Source organism: Aristolochia californica, unplaced genomic scaffold (assembly GCF_029961685.1).
Source record: "Aristolochia californica isolate CCGP_79_NKW_82.1479 unplaced genomic scaffold, dmAriCali1.0.hap1 SCAF_8, whole genome shotgun sequence".
Classification (NCBI taxonomy): domain Eukaryota; kingdom Viridiplantae; phylum Streptophyta; class Magnoliopsida; order Piperales; family Aristolochiaceae; genus Aristolochia; species Aristolochia californica.
This window is the reverse complement of record NW_027182279.1, coordinates 33833243-33858863: the sequence shown is the minus strand read 5'-3', so window position 1 is coordinate 33858863 and position 25621 is coordinate 33833243.

The following is a 25621-nucleotide window of genomic DNA, read 5'->3' as shown; positions in this document are numbered from 1 at the left end:
CCCTAGTTCAACCCTAATTGGTTTGAATTTTATATTAAAGTGATTTGTCATTGATCCTACACATGTTTTAAATATGGATATGCATGCTTGAAACATGTTACAAATGCAAATGACCTATGGATCCAAACCTCATTAAATTCTCAAGTGAACGTGCAGTGAGATATTTACCCGAGTCAAACAAATGCTTATTTTGCCCATTTACTCAAAGTTGACCTAACAATCATTGATGATTGTAATGTGATTTATCGGTCAATCATTCGTAAGGGCAATATTTTTTTTATGTAAGAAATGACTTATGGATTCGGAGTCAACACTACACTTAGTTAAAAAATCCCTCACCTCCCCCTTTTCCGGATGATTGCAAAACCCAATATATAAAAACTAGAAACAATATACTATCCCTAAAAATTATAGACACTTTTTGGAATTAACTCTCTCTACATTTGTGCATTTCAATTTTAGATGTAAATTTTTTTCTTAAATCAAAACTTGAGTTTTCACTTTTCCCTTTATCTCGTAAACTAAAAGATAAGAAGCCAAATAGATCACAATAAAACCAATATTTTAGAGTTTATGTATGCAAAAAAATTTAAACAACAACAAATGTAAGTGAAGAAAATTTATTCACACTCCACAAATGAACACAAAATTTTTGATATCCAAGTTTGGGAAATTCCACTAGTTCAACCCTAATAGCTTGGAATTTTATAAGAAAGAGATTTGTAATTGATCCTACACATGTTTTAAATATGGATATGCATGCTTGAAACATGTTTAAGATGCAAATAACCTATGGATCCTAACCTCATTAAATTCTCAAGTGAACGTGCGGTGGGATATTTACCCAAGTCAAACAAGTCATTATTTTGCCTACTTACAAAAAGTTGACCTAACAATTATTGATGATTGTAAAGTAATTTATCGGTCAATCATGCGTAATGTGCTATATTTTTTTGTTAGAAATGAATTATGGATTTGGAGTCAACACTACACTCGGTTTAAAATCACCGCCTCTTCCTATTCTTGACTATTGTAAAACTTAATAAATAAAAACTAGAAAGAGTTTACAACCCTAAAATTTTTGGACACTTTTTGGAATTATCTCTCTCTACATTTGCTCATTTCCATTTTAGATTTATACTTTTTCTTAAATTAAAACTTGAGTTTTCACCTTTCCCTTTATTTCGTAAACTAAAAGATAAGAAGGCAAAAAAATCATCACAAAACGAAAATTTAAGAGTTTATGTATACAAAAAATTCAAAACAACAATAAATGTAAGAAAAGAAAATTTATTCACAAGACAAATGAACAAAAAAGTTTTGTTTTCCAAGTTTGGAAAATTCCACTAGTTCAACCCTAATAGCTTGGAATTTTATAAGAAAGAGTTTTGTAATTGATCCTACACATGTTTTAAAGATGGATATGTGTGCTTGAAACATGTGACAGATGGAAAAGATTTATTGATCCAAACCTCATTAAATTCTCAAGTGGACGTGCGGTGGGATATTTACCCGAGATAAACAAGGCTTTATTTTGCCCATTTATAAAACGCTGACCTACCAATCATTTATGATTGTAACGTGATTTATCGGTCAATCATGCGTAATGGGCTATAATTATTTTGTAAGAAATGACTTATGGATTTGGAGTCAACACTACATTCAGTTAAAATTCCCCTTCTCCCCCTTTTCCCGACGATTGGCAAACCTAATAAAGAAAAACTAGAAAGAGTTTACAATCCCTACAAATTATAGACACTTTTTGGAAATATCTTTATCTACAGTTTTGCATCTCCATTTTAGATGTATACTTTTTTTCTTAAATCAAAACTTCGTTTTTGACTTTTCCGTTTATCTCGTAAACAAAAATATAAGAAGGCTAATAGATCACTGCAAAACAAAAATTTTAGAGTTCATGTATCCAAAAAAATTTAAACAACAACAAATGTAAGTAAAGAAAATTTATTCACAACTACAAATGAACACAAAAGTTTTTGATATCTAAGTTTGGGAAATTCCACAAGTTCAACCCTATAGCTAGGAATTTTATAAGAAAGAGATTTGTAATTGATCCTACACATGTTTTAAATATGGATATGCATGATTCAAACTTGTTAAAGATTCAAATGAGCTATGGATCCAAAGCTCATTAAATTCTCAAGTGAAAGTACGGTGGGATATTTACCCGTGTCAAATAAGCCATTATTTTGCCCATTTACAAAAAGCTGACCTAACAATCATTAATGATTATATAGTGATTTATCTATCAATCATGCATAACGGGCTATATTTTTGGAAGAAATGATTGATGGATTGGGAGTCAACACTACACTCAGTTAAAAATCCCCCACCTTGTCCAATTCCCGATGATTGCAAAACCTAATATAAAAATACTAGAAAGAATTTACAATACCTAGAAATTATAGAAGCTTTTAGGAATTATCTCTCTTTACATTTCTGTATATCCATTTTAGATGTATACTTTTTTCTTAAATCAAAACTTGAGTTTTCACTTTTCCCTTTATCTCGTAAACAAATAGATAAGAAGGCAAAGAGATCGCAACAAAACAAAAATTTCAGAATTCATGTATGCAAAAAATTTAAAACAATAACAAATGTAAGTACAGAAAATTTATTCACACACCACAAATAAACACAAAAGTTTTGAAATCCAAGTTTGAGAAATTCCACTAATTACCCGCATTTAGCTTGGAATTTAAAAGAACGAGATTTATAATTGATCCTACACATGTTTTAAATATGGATATGAATGCTTGAAACATATTAAAGATGCAAATGACCTATGGATCCAAACCTCATTAAATTTTCAAGTGAACATGCGGTGGGATATTTACCCGAGTCAAACAAGCCATTATTTTGCCCATTTAAAAAAAGCTAACCTAGCAATAATTGATGATTGTAAAGTGATTTATCGGTCAATCAAGCGTAACAGGCTATATTTTTGTAAGAAATGACTTATGGACTGCAAGTAAACACTACACTCAGTTAAAAATCACCCGCCTCCCCCTTTTCTTGATGATTGGAAAACCTAACATAAAAAACTAGAAAGAGTTTACAATCCCTTAACATTATATACACTTGTTGGAATTATCTCTCTCAACAATTGAGCATTTCCATTTTAGATGTATACTTTTTTCTTAAATTAAAACTTAAGTTTTCACTTTTCCCTTTATCTCGTAAACAAAAATATATGAAGGCAAATAGATCACAGCAAAACAAAAATTTGAGAGTTCATGCATGCAACAAATTTAAAAGAACAAGAAATGTAAGTATATAAAATTTATTCGCACACCACAAATGAACATAGAAGTTTTGATTTCCATCTCTCTTTACATTTGTACATATCCATTTTAGATGTATACTTTTTTCTTAAATCAAAACTTAAATTTTCACTTTTCCCTTTATCTCGAAAAGAAAAAGATAAGAAAGCAAAGAGATTGCAAAAAAATGAAAATTTTAGAGTTCATGTATGCAAAAAATTTAAAACAACAACAAATGTAAGTAAATAAAATTTATTCACACACCACAAATGAACACAAAAGTTTCATATCCAAGTTTGAGAAATTCCACTTGTTCAACCATAAAAGCTTGGATTTTTATAGGAAATATATTTCTAATTGATCCTACACATGTTTTAAATACGGATATGCATGCATCAAACATGTTAATGATGCAAATGACCTATGGATCCAAACCTCATTAAATTCTCAAGTGAACATGTGATGGGATATTTACCCGAGTCAAACAAGCCATTATTTTGCTCATTTACAAAAAGCTGACCTAATAATCATTGATCATTGAAAAGTAATTTATCGATCAATCATGTGTAACGAGCTATATTTTTTTTGTAAGAAATGACTAATGAATTGGGAGTCAATACTACACTCAGTTAAAAATCCCCCGCCTCCCCCTTTTCCTGACGATTGCATAACCTAATATATAAAAACTACAAAGAGTTTACAATCCCAAAAAATTGCAGACACTTTTTGGAATTATTTCTTTCTACATTTTTGCATTTCCATTTTAGATTTATACTTTTTTCTTAAATCAAAACTTGAGTTTTCACTTTTCTCTTTATGTTGTAAATAAAAAAAGATATGAAGACAAATAGATCACAAAAAACCAAAACTTTCATAAATGCAAAAAATTTAAACAACTAAAAATGTAAGAAAATAAAATTTATTCATACACCACAAATGAACACAAAAGTTTTGATATCCAAATTTGAGAAATTCCACTAGTTCAACCCTTATAGCATGGAATTTTATAAGAAAGAGATTTTTATTTGATCCTACACATGTTTTAAATATGGATATGCATGCATGAAACATATTAAATATGCAAATGACCTATGGATTCAAACGTCATTAAATTCTCAGGTGAACGTGCGGTGGGATATTTACCCGAGTCAAACAAGCTCGTTTTTGCCCATTTACAAAAAGCTGACCTAACAGTCATTGATGATTGTAAACTGATTTATCGGTCAATCATGGGTAACAGGCTATATTTTTGTAAAAATTGACTGATGGATTGGGAGTCAACACTACACTCAGTTAAAAATCCCCCACCTCCCCTTTTTCCCGACGATTGCAAAACATAATATACAAAAACTAGAAAGAATTTACAATACCTAGAAATTACAGACACTTTTGGAATTATCTCTCTTTACATTTTTGCATATCCATTTTAATTGTATACTTTTTTCTTAAATTAAAAATTGAGTTTTCACTTTTCTCTTTATCTTGTAAACAAAAAGATCACAGCAAAAAAAAAATTCAGAGTTCATGTGTGCAAAATATTTAAAACAACAACAAATGTAAGTAAAGAAAATTTATTCACACACCACAAATGAACACAAAAGTTTTGATATTCATCTCTCTTTACATTTGTGCATATCTATTTTAGAATTATATTTTTTTCAAATATCAAAACTTGAGTTTTCACTTTTCCTTTTATCTCGTAAACAAAAAGATAAGAAGGCAAAGTGATCGAAGCAAAACAAAAATTTCAAAGTTCATGTATGTAAAAAATTTAAAACAACAACAAATGTAAGTAAAGAAAATTTATTCGTACACAACAAATGAACTCAAAAGTTTTGCTATCCGAGTTTGTGAAACTCCACTAGTTCAACCCTAATAGCCTGGGATTTTAGAAGAAAGAGATTTCTAATTGATCCTACACGTGTTTTAAATATGGATATGCATGCTTGAAACATGTTAAAGAGTCAAATGACCTATGTATCCAAACCTCATTAAATTCTTAAGTGAACGTGTGGTGGGATATTTACCCGAGTCAAACAAGACATTATTTTGCCCATTTAAAAAAAGATGATGTAACCATCAATGATAATTGTAAAGTGATTGATCGGTCAATCATGCGTAACGGGCTATATTTTTGTAAGAATTGACTTAGGGATTGGGAATTAACACTATACTCAGTTAAAAATCCCCCGCCTCCCCCATTTCTCGACGATTGGAAAATGTAAAAAATAAAAACTAGAAAGAGTTTACAATCCCTAAAAATTACAAGCACTTTTTGGAATTATCTCTCTCTACATTTGTGCATCTCCATTTTAGATGTATATTTTTTTCTTAAACCAAAACTTGAGTTTTCACTTTTCACTTTATCTCGTAAAGAAAATAATAAGAAGGCAATAGATCACAGTAAAACAACAATTTTAGAGTTCATGTATGTAGAAAAAATTAAACAACAACAAATATAAGTAAAGAAGCTTTATTCACGCACCACAAATGAACAAAAAAGTTTTGATATCCAAGTTAAGGAAATTCCACTTGTTCAACCCTAATAGCTAGGAATTTTATAAGAAAGAGATTTGAAATTGATCCTACACATGTTTTAAATATGGATATGCATGCTTGAAACATGTTAAATATGCAAATGATCATTAAATTCTCAAGTGAACGTATGGTGGGATATTTACCCAAGTCAAACAAGCCATTATTTTGACCATTTACAATAAAATGACCTAAAAATCATTAATGATTGTTAAGTGATTTATCGCTCAATCTTGATAACGAGCTATACTTTTGTAAGAAATGATTGATGCATTGGGAGCAACACTACACTCACTTAAAAATGCCCCGCCTCTCCCTTTTCCCGACAATTGCAAAACCTAATAAATAAAAAGTAGAAAGAATTTACAATCCCAAAATATTACAAACACTTTTTTTAATTATCTCTCTTTACATTTGTGCATATCCAATTTAGATGTATACTTTTTTCTTAAATCAAAACTTGAGTTTTCACTTTGCCCTTTATCTCGTAAACAAAAAGATAAGAAGGCAAAGAAATCGCAACTAAACGAAAATTCAGAGTTCATGTATGCAAAAAATTTAAAACAACAACAAATGTAAGTAAAGAAACTTTATTCACACACCACAAATGAACACAAAATTTTTGACATCCAAGTTTTAGAAATTCTACTAGTTCAACCCTTATAGCTTAAAATTTTATAAGAAAGTGATTTATAATTGATCCTACACATGTTTTAAATATGGATATTCGCTCTTGAAACATGGGAAAGATGCAAATAACCTAGGGAACCAAACCTCATGAAATTCTAGAGTAAACATGCAGTGGGATATTTACCTGAGTCAAACTAGCCATTATTTTGCCCATTTAAAAAAAGTTGACCTAACAATAATTGATGATTGAAAAGTGATTTTTCGGTCCATCATGTTTAACGGGCTATATTTGTTTTTAAGAAATGATTTATGAATTGCGAGTCAACACTACACTCAATTAAAAATCCCCCGCCTCCCCCTTTTCATAACGATAGCAAAACCTAATATATAAAAACTAGAAAGAGTTTACAATCCCTAAAAATTACTGACTCTTTTTAGAATTATCCCTCTCTGCATTTGTGCACCTCAATTTTAATTGTATACTTTTTTCTTAAATCAAAACTTGATTTTTCACTTGTTCCTTTATCTCGTAAACAAAAAGATAAGAAGGTAAATAAATCACAGCAAAACAAAAATTTTAGAGTTCAAGTATGTAAAAAAATTTAAACAACAACAAATGTAAGTCAAGAAATTTATTCACACACCACAAATGAATATAAAAGTTTTGATATCCAAGTTTGGGAAATTCCACTAGTTCAACCCTAATAGGTAGGAATTTTATAAGAATGAGATTTCTAATTGATCCTACTCATGTTTTAAATATGGATATGCGTGCATGAAACATGTTAAAGATGCAAATGAGCTATGGATCCAAACGTCATTAAATTCTCAAGTGAACGTACGGTGGGATATTTACCCTATTAAAACAAGCCATTATTTTGCCCTATACAAAAAGCTCACCTAACAATCATTGATGATTGTAAATTGATTTACCGATCAATCATGTATAATGGGCAATATTTTTGTAAGAAATGACTGATGGATTGGGAGTTAACACTACATTCAATTAAAAATCCCCCGTCTCCCCCTTTTTCCGACGAGCAAAACCTAATACATCAAAACTAGAAAGAATTTACTATCCCTAGAAATAGCAGACACTTTTTGGAATTATCTTTATTTAAATTTGTGCATATCCATTTTTTATGTATAATTTTTTCTTAAATCAAAACTTTAGTTTTCTGTTTCCCTTTATCTCATAAACAAAAAGATGAGGCAAAGAGATCGCACCAAAACGAAAATTTCAGAGTTCATGTATGCAAAATATTTAAAACAACCACAAATATAAGTAAAGAAAATTTATTCACATACCACAAATAAAAACAAAAGTTTTGATAACAAAGTTTGAGAAATTCCAATAGTTCAACCCATATAGCTTGGAATTTATAAGAAAGAGATTTACAATTGATCCAACACATGTTTTAAATAAGGATATGAACACTTGAAACATATTAAAGAGGCAAATGACCTATGGATCCAAACCTCATTAAATTCTCAAGTGAACGTGCAGTGAGATATTTACCCGAGTCAAACAAGCCATTATTTTGCCCATTTAAAAAAAGTTGACCTAACAATCATTGATGATTGGAAAGTGATTTATCGGTCAATCATACGTAACGGGCTATATATTTGTAAGAAATGACTTATGGATTGAGAGTCGACACTACACTCAGTTAAAAATCCCCCACCTCCCCCTTTTCCCGATGATTGGAAATCCTAACATAGAAAACTAGAAAGAGTTTACAATCCCTAAAAGTTATAGCCACATTTTGACATTTGTGCATTTCCATTTTAGATGTATACTTTTTTCTTAAATAAAAACTTGAGTTTTCACCTTTCCCTTTATCTCGTAAACAAAAAGATAAGAGGGCAAATAGATCACAGCAAAACAAAAATTTTAGTGTTCATGTTTGCAAAAAATTTAAAACAACAACAAATGTAAGTAAATAAAATTTAATCACACACCACAAATGAACACAAAAGTTTTGATATCCATATCTCTTTACATTTGTGCATATCCATTTTAGAGGTATACATTTTTCTTAAATCAAAACTTGAGCTTTCACTTTTCCCTTTATCTCGTAAACAAAAAGATAAGAAGGCAAATACATCGCAAAAAAACGAAAATTTCAGAGTTCATGTATCCAAAAAATTTAAAACAACAACAAATGTAAGTAAAGAAAATTTATTCACACACTAGAAATGAACACAAAAGTTTTGATATCCAAGTTTGGGAAATTTCACTAGTTCAACCCTAATTGCTTGGAATTTATAAGAAAGACATTTTTGATTGATCTTACACATGTTTTAAATATGGATATGCAGGCTTGAAACATGTTAATGATGCTAATGACCCATGAATCCAAACCTCATTAAATTCTCAAGTGAACGTGTGATGGGATATTTACCCGAGTCAAAAGAGCCACTTTTTTTCTCATTTCCAACAAGCTGACCTAATAATCAATGATGATTGAAAAGTGATTTATTGGTTAACCATGCATAACGGGCTGTATTTTTTTTGTACTAAATGACTTATGGATTGGCAGTCAACACAATACTCAGTAAAAAATCCCCCACCACTCTCTTTTCCCTTTTGATTGCAAAACCTAATATATAAAAACAAAAAAGAGTTTACACTCCCGAAAAATTACTTAAAATTTTTGGAATTTCTCTCTCTTCATTTGTGCATTTCCATTTTAAAAGTATATTTTTTTCTTAAATCAAAACTTGAGTTTTCACTTTTCCATTTATGTTGTAAAAAAAAAAACAAGATATGAAGGCAAACAGATCACAAAAAACCAAATAGTTTAGAGTTTATGTATGCAAAAAAATTAAAACTACAACAAATGTAAGTAAAGAAAATTTATTCACATCACACAAATGAACACAAAAGTTTTGATATCCAAGTTTGGGAAATTCCACTAGTTCAACCCTAATAACTTGAAATTTTATAAGAAAGATATTTCTAATTGATCCTACACATGCTTTAAATGTGGATATGCATGTTTAAAACATGTTAAAGATGCAAATGACCTATGCATCCAAACCTCATTAAATTCTACAGTGAGCGTGTTGTGGGATATTTACCTAAGTCAAAAAAAGCCATTATTTTACCCATTTTCAAAAAGACGACCTAACAATCAATGATAATTGTAAAGTGATTTATCGGTCAATCATGCGTAACGGGCTCTATTTTTGTAAGAAATGACTAATGCATTGGGAGTCAACACTACACTCAGGTAAAAATCCCTCGTATCCCCCTTTTCCCGATGATTGGAAAACCTAATATATAAAAACTAGAAAGAGTTTACAATCCATAAAAATTACTGACACTTTTTGCAATTATCTCTCTCTATATTTGTGCATTTCCATTTTATATGTACACTTTTTTCTTAAATCAAAACTAGAGTTTTCACTTTTCCCTTTATCTCGTAAACAAAAAGATAAGAAGGCAAAATGATCATAGCTAAACAAAAATTTTAGAGTTCACGTATGCAAAAAAAATTTTAAAAAATGTAAGTAAAGAAAATTTATTCGCACACCACAAATGAACACAAAAGTTTTCATATCCAAGTTTGGGGAATTCCACTAGTTCAACCCTAATAGCTAGGAATTTTATAAGAAAGAGATTTGTAATTGATCCTACACATGTTTCAAATATGGATATGCATGCTTTAAACATGTTAAAGATGCAAATGAGCTATGGATCCAAACCTCATTAAATTCTCAAGTGAAGGTACGGTGGGATATTTACCCGAGTCAAACAAGCCATTATTTTGCCTATTTATAATAAGCTGACCTAACAATCATTGATGATTGTTAAGTGATTTATCGGTCAATCATGTGTAACGGGCTATATTTTTGTAAGGAATGACTAATGGATTGGGAGTCAACACTACACTTTGTTAAAAATCCCCCGCCTCCCCCTTTTCCCGACGATTACAAAACATAATATATAAAAACCAGAAAGAATTTACAATCCCTAGAAATTACAATCACTTTTTGGAATTATCTCTCTTTACATTTGTGCATATCCATTTTAGATGTATTCTTTTTTCTTAAATTAAAACTTGAGTTTTCACTTTTCCCTATATCTCATAAACAAAAAGATAAGAAGGCAAATACATCACAAAAAAATTTCAGAGGTCATTAACACCAAAAGTTTAAAACAACAACAAATAAAAGTAAAGAAAATTTAATCACACTCCACAAATGAACACAATTTTTTTGATATCCATCTCTCTTTACATTTGTGCCTATCCTCTTTAGATGTATACTTTTTTCTTAAATCAAAACTTGAGTTTTCACTTTTCCCTTTATCTCGTAAAGAAAAAGATAAGAAGGCGAAGTGATCACAACAAAACAAAAATTTCAGAGTTCATGTATACAAAAATATTAAAAAAACAACGAATGTAAGAAAGAAAATTTATTCACACACCACAAATGAACACAAAAGTTTTGATATCCAAGTTTGTGAAATTCCACTTGATCAACCCTAATAGCTTGGATTTTTATAAGAAGTCTAATTGGTCCTACAATCAAAACTTTTTCCTAAAATCAAAACTTGAGTTTTAACTTTTCCCTTTATATTCTAAAAAAAAAAAGATAAGAAGGCAAATAGATCACAAAAAACCGACAACTTTAGAGTTTATGTATACAAAAAATTTATAACTACAACAAATGTAAGAAAATAAAATTTATTCACACACCACAAATGAACACAAAAGTTTTGATATCCAAGTTTGTGAAATTCCACTAGTTCAACCCTAATAGCTTGGAATTTTATAAGAAAGAAATTTCTTCTACACGTGTTTTAAATATGGATATGCATGCTTGAAACAAGTTAAAGAGTCAAATGACCTATGTATCCAAACCTCGTTAAATTCTCAAGTGAATGTGCGGTGGGATATTTACACGAGTCAAACAAGACATTATTTTGCCCATTTAAAAAAAGATGACCCAACAATCAATGATGATTGTAAAGTGATTTATCGGGCAATCGCGTAAACGGACTATATTTTTGTAAGAATTAACTTATGGATTAGGAATCAACACTATACTAGGTTAAAAAAACCCCGCCTCCCCCTGTTCCAGACTAGTGGAAAACCTAATATATAAAAACAAGAAAGAGTTTACAATCCTTAAAAATTACATACACTTTTTGGAATTATCTCTCTCTATATTTGTTCATCTCAATTTTAGATGTATACTTTTTTCTTAAACATAAACTTGAGTTTTCACTTTTCCCTTTATATTGTAGACAAAATGATAAGAAAGTATATAGATCACAGCAAAACAAAAATTTCAGAGTTCATGTATGCAAAAAATTTAAAACAACAACTAATGTAAGTAAAGAAAATTTATTCACACTCCACAAATGAACACAAAATTGTTGATATCCAAGTTTGAGAAATTCTACTAGTTCAACCCCTATAGCTTGGAATTTTATAAGAAAGAGATTTATAATTTATCCTACACATGTTTTAAATATGGATATGCATCCTTGAAAAATGTTAAAGAGTCAAATGACCTATGTATCCAAACCTCATTAAATTCTCAAGTGAACGTGCGGTGGGATATTTACCCCAGTCAAACAAGTCATTATTTTGCCCACTTAAAAAAAGATGACCTAACAATTAATGATGATTGTAAAGTGATTTCTAGGTCAATCATGCGTAATGGGCTATTTTTTTAAGAATTGACTAAATTGGGAGTCAATAGTATACTCAGTTAAAATTCCCCAGGCTCCACCTTTTCCTAATGATTGGAAAACCTAATATATAAAAACTAGAAAGGTTTTAAAATCCCTAAAAATTACAGACACTTTTTGGAATTATCACTCTCTACATTTGTGCATATCCATTTTAGATATATACTTTTTTCTTAATTCAAAATTGGAGTTTTCACTTTTCCCTTTATCTCATAAATAAAAAGATAAGAAAGCAAATAGATTACTCCAAAACAAAAATTTTAGAGTTCATGTATGCAAAAATATTTAAATAACAACAAATGTAAGTAAAGAAAATTTATTCACAGACCAGAAATGAACACAAAAGTTTTGATATCCAAGTTTGGGAAATTCCACTAGTTCAACCCTAATAGCTAAGAATTTAATAAGAAAGAGATTTGTAATGGATCCTACACATGTTTTAAATATGGATATGCTTGCATGAAAATGTTAAAGATGCAAATGAGGAGTCATTAAATTTTCAAGTGAACGTACGGTGGGATATTTACCGGAGTAAAATAAGCCATTATTTTACCCATATACTAAAAGTTGACCTAACAATCATTGATGATTGTAAAGTGATTTATCGGTCAAACATTCGTAACGGGCTATAATTTTGTAAGAAATGACAGATTGATTGGTAGTCAACAAACTCAATTTAAACATCTCCCACCTCCCCCTTTTTCCTACGATTGCAAAACCTAATATATAAAAACTAGAAAGAACTTACAATCCCAAGAAATTACAAACACTTTTTGGAATTATCTCTCTTTACTTTTTTGCATTTCTATTTTAGATGTATACTTTTTTCTTAAATAAAAACTTGAGTTTTCACTTTTCCCTTTATCTCGTAAACCAAAAAAATGAGAAGGCAAAGAGATCACAACAAAACAATTTTTTTTGAGTTCATGTGTGCAAAAAATTTAAAACAACAACAAATGTAAGTAAAGAAACTTTATTCACACACCACAAATGAACACAAAAGTTTTGATATCCAAGTTTGGAAAATTTCACTAGTTCAACCCTAATAGCATGAAATTTATAAGAAAGATATTTCAAATTGATCCTACACATGTTTTAAATATGGTATGCATACTTGAAACATTTTAATGATGCAAATGACATATGAATCCAAACCTCATTAAATTCTCAAGTGAACGTGCGATGGGATATTTACCCGAGTCAAACAAGCCACTATTTTACTCATTTACAAAAAGCTGACCCAATAATCAATGATGATTGAAAAGTTATCGGTCAATCATGCGTAACGAGCTATATTTTTTTTGTACGAAATGACTTATGGATTGGCAGTCAACACAACACTCAGTTAAAAATCCCCCACCACCCCCCTTTTCCGGACGATTGCAAAACCTAATATATAAAAACTAGAAACTTTTTATAATCCCGAAAAATTACACACAGTTTTTGGAATTATTTCTATTTTAGATGTATACTTTTTTCTTAAATAAAAACTTGAGTTTTCACTTTTCCCTTTATGTTGTAAAAACAAATAAAAATAAGAAGGCAAATAAATCAATAAAAAATAAAAAATTTAGAGTTTATGTATGAAAATTTTTTAAAACAAAAAAAAATTTAAGTAAAGAAAATATATTCACTCACCACAAATGAACACAAAAGTTTTGATATCCAAGTTTTGGAAATTCCACCAGTTCAACCCTAATAGCTTAGAATTTTATAAGAAATAGATTTCTAATTTATCCTACACATGTTTTAAATGTGGATATGCATGCTTGAAAAGAGTTAAAGATGCAAATGACCTATATATCCAAACCTCATTAATTTCTACAGTGAACGGGTTGTGAGATTTTTACCTGAGTCAAACAAGCCATTATTTTACCCATTTACAAAAAGATGACTTAACAATCAATGATGATTGTAAATTGATTTATCGGTCAATCATGCGTAACGGTTTATATTTTTGTTAGAAATGACTTATGGATTGGGAGTCAACCCTACAATCAGGTAAAAATCCCCCGCCACCTCCCTTTTCTCGACGATTGGAAAACCTTATATATAAAAATTAGAAAGATTTTACAATCCCTAAAAATTACAGACACTTTTTGAAATTATCTCCCTCTAAATTTGTGCTTTTCCATTTTAGATGTATACTTTTTTCTTAAATCAAAATTTGAGGTTTTACATTTCCTTTTATCTCGTAAACAAAAAGATAAGAAGGCAAATAGCAAAGAGCAAAACGAAATTTTTAGAATTCATGTATGCAAAAAATTTAATACAAAAAAAAATGTAAGTAAAGAAAATTTATTCACACACCACAAATGAACACAAAAGTTTTCATATCCAAGTTTGGGAAATTCCACTAGTTTAACCCTAATAGCTAGAAATTTTATTAAAAATAAATTTGTAATTGATCCTACACGTGTTTTGCATATGGATATGCATGCTTGAAACATGTTAAAGATGCAAATGAGCAATGGATCCAAACCTCAATAAATTCTCAAGTTCACGTATGGTGGGATATCTACCTGAGTCAAACAAGCCATTATTTTGCATATTTACAAAAAGCTGATTTAACAGTCATTGAAGATTGTAAAGTGATTTATCGATCAATCATGCATAACGGGCTATATTTTTTAAGAAATGACTTATGCACTGCGAGTCAACACTACACTCAGTTAAAAATCCCCCGGTTGCCCCGTTTCCCGACGATTGGAAAATCTAATATATAAAAAATTGAAAGAGTTTACAATACCTAAAATATTACAGACATTTTTTGGAATTATCTCTCTCTACATTTGTGCATTTTCATTCTAAAAGTATACTTTTTCCTTTAATAAAAACTTGAGTTTTCCCTTTTTCCTTTATCTCATTAACAAAAAGTTAAGAAGGCAAATAGATCACAACAAAACAAAAATTTTAGAGTTCATGTATGCAAAAAAATTAAAACAACAACTAATTCAAGTAAAGAAAATGTATTCACACAAAATTTTTGATATCGAGGTTTGGGAAATTCCACTAGTTCAACCGTAATAGCTTGGAAATTTATAAGAAAGATATTTCTAATTGATCCTACTCATGTTTTAAATATGGATATGCATGCTTGACCTATGGATCCCATCCTCATTAAATTCTCAAATGAACGTGCAATGGGATATTTACCCGAATCAAACAAGCCATTATTTTGCTCATTTAAAAAAAGCTGACCTAATAATCATTGATGATTGTAAAGTGATTTATCGGTCAATCATTTTTTTTGTAAGAAATGACTTATGGATTGGGAGTCAACACTACACTTAGTTAAAAATCTTCCGCCTCCCACTTTTGCTAACAATTTCAAAACCTAATATATAAAAAGTAGAAAGGGTTTACGATCCCTAGAAATTACAGACACTTTTTGGAATTATCTCTCTCTACATGTGTATATCCATTTTAGAAGTATACTTTTGTGTTAAACCAAAACTTGATTTTTCACTTTTCCCTTTATCACGTAAATAAAAAGATAAGAAGGCCAAGCGATCATCACAACAAAAGGAAATTTCAGAGTTCATGTATGCAAAAACAACAACAAATGTAAGTAAAGAATATTTATTCACACCCCACAAATGAACACAAAAGTTTTGATATTCAAGTTTGTGAAATTCAACTAGTTCAACCCTAATAACTTGGAATTTTATAAGAAAGAGATTTTTAATTGATCCTACACATGTTTTAAATATGGATATGCATGTTCGAAACATGTTAAATAGTCAAATGACCTATGTATCCAAACCACGTTAAATTCTCAAGTGAACGTGCGATGGGATATTTACCCGAGTTAAACAAGCCATTATTTTACATATTTAAAAAAATATCACCTAACAATCAATGATGATTGTAAAGTTATTTATCGATCAATCATGCGTAACGGCTATATTTTTGTAAGAATTGACTTATGGATTGGGAGTCAACACTACACTCAGTTAAAAACCCCTTGCCTCCCCCTTTTCCTGACGATTGGAAAACCTAATATATAAAAAGTAGAAAGAGTTTACAATCCCTAAAAATTACAGTCACTCTTTGGAATTATCACTCACTTCATTTTGGCGTCTCCATTTTAGATGTATACTTTTTTTTTAAATCAAAACTTGAGTTTTCACTTTTCCCTTTATCTCATAAACAGAAAGATAAGAAGGCAAATATATTATAGTTTAACGAAAGTTTTAGAGTTCATGTATGCAAAAAAATTTAAACAACAACTAATGTATGTAAAAAAAATTTATTCACACACCACAAATGAACACAAAAGTTTTGATATCCAAGTTTTGGAAATTCCACTAGTTCAACCCTAATAGTTTTGAATTTTATAAGAAAGATATTTCTAATTGATCCTGTTACATTGTGGGGCCCACCATGGTGCTCGAGCTGGTGGGACCCACCATGTAGACGTAGGCCATCAAGAAGAATCCTAGAGGACTTGGGACACCAAGAAGAGTCCTCTCCCAAAGCACGCACGAGTTAAGGAATCAAGAAGCACAAGCATAATGAAGATCAAGTGGGACCCAAAAAAATCTCACGAGCTGGTACTCTTATCAAGATGTGCTGGAGGATCATGAGGGGCCCACAAGGATAAGGCCACGAGCTGGCTTATCCATTATGTGCACATGAATAATAAAGGACTCCTTGTTCTACTCAAGTTAGTCATCTAGTTGTTTAGTTTAAATAGACTTACTTATATTGAAGAGTTAGAGTTGGAATGTAATTAGGATTGAATGATAACTTGTATAAGGACTCTACATCCTCCTCTACTATAAATAGAGGCTTTTTAAGTCGAAATAAATAAATTCACACATTCAATCCTGAGTTAGTTCTCTCTCTCCCTCTCCTCGCTTGGCGTAACTCACTCTTTTCCTTTTTATTTTTTCTGCTCTACCCGAGAGCTTTTCTCCCCTTTTCCCTTTTTTCCTTTCTTCTTTCTCTTGTTAATGATCATGGAAAAAGGATCCTAAATTCAACATGGTATCAGAGAAACATATTTAGGATCCCTCGACAAAGGAATGCTCTAGAGAAGTGATGATCAACACCACTCAAAGAAGGCTCTTGTATGAAGGGAGAACACTAGCCGAGAGATAAGTGTTCAAATTTGTTTTTATGCTACTGGTTCTCGAATTTAGATGATGATTTAAGGACGAATATGTGAATGCTTTCATCTTATTATGTTATGGATATGCATGCCCCTCTATCTAGAAGGAGCTATCAAAACCGTTTTATCGGTTTGGAAATTTTGTGTGCCAAGACTAATCAATACTCAAATTATAGAAGATTGCTATTGAGCCTCTTATGAGTGGTTTTCTGAAAAATAAAATTATAATTTACCATTGATGCAATATTACATATACCGAGTTGATTGAAGAAGTGCTACTTGGTGTTATTATTTGAAGTTTTTGAAGAGCATATCATGGCTGATGATAATATGAATATCAAAGGTGATATATTGAAAATCACCACCATACCCGTATGCGGGGTATCAAATTTTATGAGTTGGTCCACCTCGGTTAGGAGGTTTATCATAACCAAAGACCTACTTCGTCACCTCACTACCCGAGGACCACCTGTTGATGAAGATGATATTTTTAATATGAAATGACTGAAGAATGATACTTTGGTAATTGGTTGGCTGATAAATAGCATGGAAGAACATGTCTCTAGTAATGTTATTCATCTTGACACTGCTAAACATATTTTGGAGACATGTACTAAACTATATTCATGCCCTGATACACTGCATAGACCCTATGATATTCTCCAGAGAATGTTGAATACTAAACAAGGAGAAGATATTCATGAGTACTTGGCCCGGTTTAGAGGCTTTCTTCAAGAGTGGAAGTTACCTCTGCCCTCCACCACTAATATTTCTATCCAAGATAAACAAATGGAGGCATTAATTACTACTATTTATCTTGAAAATGTTAAACCTCATCTCGAGATTGCAAAGAGTCAACTATTGAGTGCTTCTGTTGTCCCAAAATTTGTAGATGTGTGTGAAACATTACTTCGTATTCCAGAAACCTCTTCCTCCACTACTGATGTATCCACTATGTATTCTGATCATAGAGGATCTGACCACGGCCGAGGCCGAGGAAGAGATTATAGAGGGCGCAGAAGAAGAGGTGGAAGAGGTTATAACGCTGGCAGAACAAATGATATTAAATGTACTCATTATAAAATTTGGGCCACACTATAGACCAGTGCCATTACAGAGCTTGCACTTATTGTGGTAAATATGGCCACTATAAAGAAATATGCTATAAGGCTAATGACAAGTCAGATTCGACAAAGGCTAATCAAACCCTCATAAGTGATTCCAAGAAGACATCCCACAACACCAGCTACACAGAAAGTTATTACTGATGAAGAGTATGAACTATTTCAGAAAATGAAGATCATGCTAGGGTCTTCTCCTAGCGCCTCTACCTCTACCTCTGCCACTACTACTTTAGGTATGCTATCTGCCTCTTCTTCATCCTAGATAATTGATTCAGGAGCCTCTGAGCATCTTACAGGTAATAAAACTTTATTACATTCTTTATCTCCGAGTCTTTCACACAAGTTTGTTACCATAGCTGACGGTTCTCAAACCAAAGTCCAAGGAAAAGGTTCCACTTCTGTCACCCCATCACTTCCGCTCAATGATATTCTTTTGTTTCTTCTTTTCATTTAAACTTACTCTTTGTGAGTCACCTTACAAAATATTTTAATTGCTCAGTTACCTGTTCACCTACTTCATGTGTTTTTCAGGATCTTATAATTAAGTAGGTGATTGGTGGAGGCCATGAACAAGGGTGGCTCTACTACTTGGATGTGCCAAAGATCAATATGGTGTCTACTACAGAGAAAGAGACTCGATTATGGCACAATCGATTGGGACATCCTTCCATACAATCTCTTCATCATATGTTTCCATCTCTTAAGATGAGGTCAGAATTCAGTTGTGAAGTGTGTAAGTTAAGTAAACATCAAAGGAGTACATACTCTCCTCGTCCAGAAGTCAAAAGTAGTATTCATTTTTCATTGACTCAAACTGATGTTTGGGGGCCTTTGAGTGTCTCTAATAATTCTCAAGCCAAATATTTTATCACTTTTATTGATGATTTCACTCGCACAACTTAGTTGTTTATTTTTATGGAGTGTTCTGAGATATTATCTGTTTTAAATCTTTTAATGCGATGGTACTCACACAATTTGGTCAGAAAATAAAATTCCTCCAGTCTGATAATGCCAAAGAGTATATTTCAAAAGACCTTGACTCATTTTGTCAAGAGAATGGCATTATCCATCAGACATCATGTGCCTACACTCCTCAACAAAACGGTGTAGCCGAACGGAAAAATTGTCATATTCTTGAGGTAGCTCGAGGTCTATTATATGCCATGAAAGTTCCATATTTTTATTAGCCCCATGCTGTCCTTACAGCGTGTTTTCTTATAAATCATCTACAGTCTACCATTCTTGGGAATAAATCCCCCTACTCTAAACTATTACCACATGATGATCCATTTACATTACCATTGAAAGTCTTCGGTTGTCAATATTTTGTTCATAATACATTGCCTAGACATAGCAAACTTGACCCTAAATCTATCAAATGTATTTTTTGGGATACTCTCGCACACAAAAGGGTTATGTTTGCTATAGTCCTCCTTTGCAACGTTTATTTGTGTCCAGGAATGTAACTTTTTTTGAAGACTCATATTATTTTGATAGTGCTCCACCTGTTATGTCATCCATACCAAGTTCTCCTCAACCGATTGTGCCACGTGATACAGAGATTGCTTAGCCCCCAGAGCCAGTGGCTGACACCACACCTGCCGATTTATCTGATCCACTAGAGGTAAGTCCTTCACCACCAATCATTTTTGGTCCTCAATTTGATACTCATTCTATTGCTATAAGAAAAGAACCTCGATCATGCACTCAACCTTCTACTTGTCATCCTATTTCCAATTTTGTGTCTCATCATCGCCTCTCACCTTTATGTTGTCAGTTTCTTTCTTCTATTTCCTCCATATTTGTTCCACAGTCATATCAGGAGGCTCTACAACATCCAAGGTAGAAGGAAGCAATGGATGAAGAAATGAAGGCCCTCAATGATAATCACACATGGTCTCTGGTTCCACTACCTACAAATAAAAAACCCATTGGTTTCAAGTGGGTTTATATAGTAAAACATAATTCAGATGGGACCATTGCATGACTGAAGGCTCGACTAGTTTCAAAAGGTTACACTCAATGCTATAGCATTGATTATGATGAGACATTCTCTCCAGTGGCAAAAATGACCTCGGTACGTATATTATCCTTGGTAGCTAATTCATCTTGGCCCATATATCAACTGAATGTCAAAAATGCATTTCTCAATGGTGATATCAAAGACGAGATTTATATGCAACAATCACCTGGATATGTGGTTGAGGGGGAGTCCGTATGTTGCCTTAAAAAATCTCTATATGGACTAAAGCAATCCACACATGCATGGTTTGAGAAATTTAGTCAAGCCATCATAAAGGCGGGTTTTTACAGATGCTCTGCAGATCACTCAGTATTTATTGAGAACACAACAAGAGGTAAGGTGATTTTAGTTGTTTATGTTGATGATATTTTTTTAACTGGGTGTGATTCTGAGGGCATTCAGAAAATAAAAGAAAGAATATGTGCTGAATTCAAGACGAAGGATCTTGGATTGCTGAAATACTTTTTGGGTATTGAGGTCCTACAATCCAGACATGGGATTATTCTATCCCAAAAAAAATATGCCCTTGATCTACTAGAAGAAATAGGTATGATGGGATGCAAACCAGTAGACACTCCAATGGATGCAAATACAAAATTATGTGGAAGCACTGGAGAAGATGTAGATATTGGCAAATATCAAAGGTTAGTGGGACGACTCATTTACCTTTGTGTAACAAGGCCAGACATTTCATACGCAGTAAGTGTGGTAAGTCAGTACATGCACAAGCCACAAACTTAGTCATTAGCAAGCTCTTGAGAGGATACTATGTTATCTAAAAGGAACTCCTGGAAGAGAGCTCCCCTATAAAAAATATGGCCACTTCAACATTGAGGGATTCTCGGATGTAGACTGGGCCGGATCTCTAGATGATAGAAAATCTACTTCTGGATTTTGCACAATGGTTGGAGGAAACCTAGTTATGTGGAAAAGAAAAAATCAAAACGTAGTAGTTCATTCAAGTGCAGAAACAGAGTACAGAGCCATGGCACACACTGTAAGCGAACTCTTATGGATAAGATATCTTCTTACTGAATTGGGATTCCATAAAGAAGCTCCAATTGATCTACATTGTGATAATCAAGCAGCAATACATATTACATCGAACCCAGTCTTCCGTGAGAGGACAAAGCATATTGAGGTAGATTGCCACTTTATCAGAGAAAAATTCCAAGCTGGTCTCTTGCCCCTGAAGCACATATCATCAAAAAATCAAGTTGCAGACATTCTCACCAAACCAGTCACTCACAAGATTTTGTCTACCATATGCAGCAAGCTGGGAGTGTTTGACGTCTTTTCACCCCCAACTTGAGGGGAAGTGTTACGATGTGGGGCCCACCATGGTGCTCGAGCTGGTGGGACCCACCATGTGGACATAGGCCATCAAGAAGAATCCTAGAGGACTTGGGACACCAAGAAGAGTCCTCTCCCAAAGCAAGCACGAGTTAAGGAATCAAGAAGCACAAGCTGAATTGATTTAGAAGACTTGAAGATCAAGTGGGACCCACAAAGACCTCATGAGCTGGCATTCTTATCAAGGTGCACTGGAGGATCATGAGGGGCCCACAAGGATAAGGCCATGAGCTGCCTTATCCATTATGTGCGCGTGAATAATAAAGGACTCCTAGTTCTACTCAAGTTAGTCTTCTAGTTGTTTAGTTTAAATAGATTTACTTATATTGAAGATTTAGAGTTGGAATGTAATTAGGATTGAATGATAAGTTGTATATGGACTCTACCTCCTCCTTTACTATAAATAGAGGTTTTGTAAGTCAAAATAAATAAAGTCACAGATTCAATCCCGAGTTTGTTCTCTCTCTCCCTCTCCTTGCCTGGCGCAACTCACTCTTTTCCTTTTTATTTTTTCTGCTCTATCCGAGAACTTTTCTCCCCTTTTCTCTTTTTTCCTTTCTTCTTTCTCTTGTTCGTGATCGTGGAAAAGGGATCCTAAATTAAATAGACCCCACACTTGTTTTAAATATGGATATGCATGCTTGAAACATGTTAATGATGCAAATGACCTATGGATCCAAACCTCATTAAATTCTCAAGTGCATGTGCGATGGGATATTTACCCAAGTCAAACAAGCCATTATTTTGCTCATTTACAAAAAGCTGACTTAAAAAATCATTGATGATTGAAAAGTTATCTATCGGTCAATCATGTGTAATGGGATATATTTATTTTGTAATAAATGACTTAAGGATTGGGAGTCTATACTACACTCAGTTAAAAATCACCTGCCTCCCCCTTTTCCCGACGATTGGAAAACCTAATATATATAAAAAAAAAAAGAGTTTATCATCCCAAAAAATTACAAACACCTTTTGGAATTATTTTTCTCTACATTTGTGCATTTCCATTTTAGATGTATACTTTTTTTCTTAAATCAAAACTTGAGTTTTCACTTTTCCCTTTATGTTGTAAAAAAAAAAAAGATAAGAAGGCAAATAGATCACAAAAAACCGAAAATTTTAGAGTTTATGTATGCAAAAAATTTAAAACAAAAAAAATGTAAGTAAAGAAAATTTATTCACACACCACAAATGAACACAAAAGTTTTGATACCCAAGTTTAGGAAATTCTACTAGTTCAACCCTAATAGCTTGGAATTTTATAAGAAAGATATTTCTAATTGATCTTACACATGTTTTAAGTGTGGATGTGCATGCTTGAAACATGGTAAAGATACAAATGACCTATGGATCCAAACCTCATTAAATTTTATAGTGAACATGCTGTGAGATATTTACTCGAGTCAATTATTTCCCATTTACAAAAAGATGGCCTAACAATCAATCATGATTATAAAGTGATTTATCGGTCAATCATGCGTAACGGACTATATTTTTGTAAGAATTGACTTACGGATTGGGTGTAAACTCTACACTCAGGTAAAACTCCTCCGCCTCTCCCTTTTCCCGACGATTGGAAACCCTCATATATAAAAACAAGAAAGAGTTTACAATCTATAAAAATGACAGACACTTTTTTGAATTATCTCTCTCTACATTTGTGCATTACTATTTTAGATGTATACTTTTTCTTAAATCAAAACTCGATTTTTCATTTTTCCCTTTATCTCGTAAACAAAAAGATAAGAAGGCAAATAGATCACTGCAAAATGAAAAATTTATTCACAAACCGCAAATGATCACAAAAGTTTTCATATCCAAGTTTGGGAAATTCCACTAGTTCAACCCTAATAGCTCTAAATTTTATAAGAAAGTGATTTGTAATTGATCCTACACATGTTTTAAATATGAATATGCATGCTTGAAACATGTTAAAGATGTAAATGAGCTATGGAGCCAAACCTCATTAAATTCACAGGTGAACGTACGGTGGGATATTTACCAGAGTCAAACAAGCCATTATTTTGCCCATTTTCAAAAAGGTGACCTAACAATCATTGATGATTGTAAAGTGATTTGTTGGTCAATCATGCGTAATAGGATATATTTTTTTTAAGAAATGACTGATGGATTAGTAGTCAAACACTACACTCAGTTAAAAATCCCTCGCCTCCCCTTTTTCCCGACGATTGCAAAACCAAATATATGTAAACTAGAAAGAATTTACAATCCCTACAAATTACAGACACTTTTTAGAATTATCTCTCTTTATATTTGTGCATATCCATTTTTGATGTATACTCTTTTCTTAAATCAAAACTTGAGTTTTCACTTTTGCCTTTATCTCGTAAATAGAAAGACAAGAAGGCAAAAAGATCGCAACAAAACAATAATTTCAAAGTTCATGTATCCAAAAAATATAAAACAACAACAAATATAAGTAAAGAAAATTTATTCACACACCACAAATGAACACCAAAGTTTTGATATCCAAGTTTGTGAAATTTCACTGGTTCAACCCTAATAGCTTTGAATTTTATAAGAAAGAGATTTCTAATTGATCCTACACATGTTTTAAATATGGATATGCATGCTTGTAACATATTAAAGATGCAAATGACCTATGGTTCCAAACCTCATTAAATTCTCAATTGAACGTTCGGTGGGATATTTACCCGAGTCAAATAAGCCATTATTTTGCACATTTACAAAAAGCTGACCTAATAGTCATTGATGATTGTTAAGTGATTTATCAGTCAATCATGTGTAACGGGCTATATTTTTGTAAGAAATGACTTATGGAGTGCGAGTCAACACTACACTTAGTAGAATTTCCCAAAGTTTTGATATCCAAGTTTGCGAAATTCCACTTGTTCAACCCCAATTGCTTGGAATTTTATAAGAAAGATATTTCTAATTGATCCTACACGTGTTTTAAATATGGAGATGCATGCTTAAAACATGTTAATGATGCAAATGACCTATGGATCCAAACCTCATTAAATTCTCAAGTGAACGTACGGTGGGATATTTACCCGAGTCAAACAAGCCATTATTTTGCTCATTTACAAAAAGCTGACGTAATAATCATTGATGATTTTAAAGTGATTTATTGGTCAATCATGAGTAACGGGATATATTTTTTTTTGCAAGAAATGACTTCTGGAGTTGGACTCAATACTACACTCAGTTAAAAATCCCCCGTCTCCCCCTTTTCCCGACGATTGAAAAACCTAATATATAAAAACTAGAAAGAGTTTACAATCCTGAGAAAAATCAGACACTGTTTGGAATTATTTCTCTCTACATTTGTGCATATCCATTTTAGATGTATAATTTTTTCTTAAATAAAAACTTTTGTTATCACTTTTCCCTTTATCTCGTAAACAAAAAGATAAGAAAGAAAAGATATCACAACAACAAATTAAATTAATGAAAATTTATTCACACACCACAAATGAACAGAAAAGCATTAATATCCAAGTTTGTGAAATTCCACTAGTTCAACCCTAATAGCTAGGAATTTTATAAGAAAGAGATTTCTAATTGATCCTGCACATGTTTTAAATATGGATATGCATGCTTGAAACATGTTAAAGATGCAAATGACCTATGGATCCAAACAACATTAAATTCTCAAATGAATGTGCAGTGGGATATTTACCCAAGTCAAACAAGCCATTATTTTGCCCATTTACAAAAAGATGACCTAACAATCATTGATGATTGTAAAGTGATTTATTGGTCAATCATGCGTAACCGGCTATATTTTTGTATGACATGACTTATGAAATGGGAGACAACTCTACACTCAGTTAAAAATCCCCGCCTCCCCCTTTTTCCGATGAT